We start from the raw sequence: 2686 nt of genomic DNA on the forward strand, positions 1-2686 counted from the left end.
AGTCCCAAATTAAAGTCCGGTGTCCCAAAAATTTGTGACAAAAAAATATAAATATAACACAAACTTCATACATTTTCCAGCATGTTCACATCATCAGTGGTAAATCATTTGCTCCACACGCACCAGATACCGTGGACTCTCAAGCTGATATGGCTTTGAGGAACAACAGCAGGCTTAGAGGTGGAGTGTAGTGTAGTAAAACATCACGTGTGCGTTCAAGAGAGGAACATTTTGGCTGAAAAAAAGGCCAAACGCATGTAAACGCATCTAAACAGGCCTAAGCGCTAGATGTGTTTAGCACTTGAGTGTTTTTCTTGTTTCAATGGCCAGAATAAAGCAATATTCTGACCACAGAAATGAGAAAACACCCAACGCTTGACACGCTTAAACATGTCTAAACAGATTTGAAAAAATGAGTCTCAGGCATGTATTTGAAGTTGATTTTCTCCTGCTATGAGAAAAGCATTTAAAAGAGCCCCAGTGCATGTGAATCCTTAAACTCAAGGACGTGGGTATGCATTTTTTGTTTTTATTTGTTTTTTTTAATGCGTTTTTTTTGGTATGCGTCTTTTGCATATATTTATATTTAAATTTTGATTATTTACAAATGTGGCTTCTTAGCCCATATCATCTTGGGATATTTACTCACTTTTATCTGTGTTTATTATTCTATTTTACATTTATAATTTTTTCATAATTATTTTTTCACAATTTATTTTTATCCATTGTTCTTTTTCTCTTTCTTTGTGTCTCCTTTTGGTACTTGTCTGTTAATTCACCAGATTTATTTATTTATATATATAAATATATATATATATATAATATGTTTTATTTAAATATATCACAAATATATATATATATATATATATATATATATATATATATTTAAAATATATATATATATATTTATATAAATAAATAAATCCGGTGAATTAACAGACAAGTACCCTCCTTTTATTCCACTTCACTTTCCTTTTTTCTTTTCCTCCTTTCTTGTTGTTCTCTGAGATTACTACTTTTGATGCAATGGTTTTATGTCTTGTTACAATGTATTAATAGGCATACCTTCAGGATTCAAGAGTGCTGTTTAGGACAGATGTTCTTTATTAACTAATACCTATATAAGACAGCACTTTTGTTGTTTTCTTTGTTATGATTAACCTCCCTGGCGGTATTCCAGAGTGTAGCTCAGGGTAGTTTCAGCACCACAGGCAGTAACCCCGAGCTACACTCGGGAATACCTTGTAGCGTTGCTCCGGGATCCCTTCTGCACTTACCTTGTCCTTCACTCCCGCGATATCCCTCCTGCAGTGTCCCCTGTAATGTCCTCCGGCCGATGCCGGCATCTGTCTTTCGGGTTCCGTTCCCTGTAACGTCAGGACATACGGGGTACGGAACCGGCGGGAAATGTAAAAATGTCAAAAAGTGACATTCACAAATTACACTGAAATCACATAGTATAATGTTACTGTATCAAACCATTTCACATACATTTTGTCCCGAGTGCTTTGTCCTGTGCCCTGCCTGCATTTTTACTGTTTCTGCCTGGAAACTGAGAAAAGTCCATGGCGTCCAAAAAGCATCCCTTTAGGTCAAAATCAGTTTTAGACCGGCTAGAGAACAGCGATAGTAAATTAAAACCACTCTCAGAATTGAGTGATAATGATTCGTGGGGAAATTCGTCATCAGACACTGAAAATGAATTTACGACTTTGCTCAGTGATGTGTGAACTTGGCGCTCTATTTCACATTTCAGTGTTTTTGGTTTGATTATATTATTGAATTAAATTTATTATTATATTATTATTTTTTATGATTATTAAATTATAATTTATGATTTTGTGTTTCAAATTTTATCATACCCGGGATGTTTACTAGACTCTTGTTCAGACAGACTTCAGTGAGTTATTCCTAAAAATTACAGGCCTACAATAAAAAAACAACATATTTCCATGCAACAAAATGTACCGCTTTGAGCACAGAAATACTGACATAATCAGACTGCTAGAAAGGTTAAGCACGAGATCATGTGAAACGCGTTAACAGGTCCTGTGTTCATGTCCTGGTGTTTTGTGTGTCCTATGGATCAATAAATACACACTATATTCATCTATCCTCCGGTGTGCGGCTGACCCTTCTTCCTATTGCGTTCAGCACTTGAGTGTTTTTCTTGTTTCAATGGCCAGAATAAAGCAATATTCTGGCCACGGAAATGAGAAAACACCCAAACGCTTGACACGCTTAAACATGTCTAAACGGATTTGAAAAAATGAGTCTCAGGCACGTATTTGAAGTTGATTTTCTCTTGCTATGAGAAAAGCATTTAAAAGAGCCCCAGTGCACATGAATCCTTATACTCAAGGAACAGGGTGTGCTAAGTTGGATGGTCTGGCGGTTGGTAAAAAACAAAAGAATGTGCCATAGAGGCACTCATCATTAGATTTCGGAACATGCCATGTTGAGGATTGATTATCCAGATTACAACGACAATCTTGATAATGGAATATCTATCAAACATTATTAAAATGTTATAATTTAATAAATAGTCTATTATCAAGATCATCATGGTAATTAGGATTTTCATTCCTCAACATGACATAATCCCTAAACTAATGGCAGCGCCTCTGCAACAACATTGTTCTTTCAATGCATATATTTGCCAGGACACAATGAACCTTCAAACAGC

Source organism: Staurois parvus, unplaced genomic scaffold (assembly GCF_062004578.1).
Source record: "Staurois parvus isolate SC_StPar_1 unplaced genomic scaffold, SC_StPar_1.0 ptg001133l, whole genome shotgun sequence".
In the NCBI taxonomy this organism is placed as follows: domain Eukaryota; kingdom Metazoa; phylum Chordata; class Amphibia; order Anura; family Ranidae; genus Staurois; species Staurois parvus.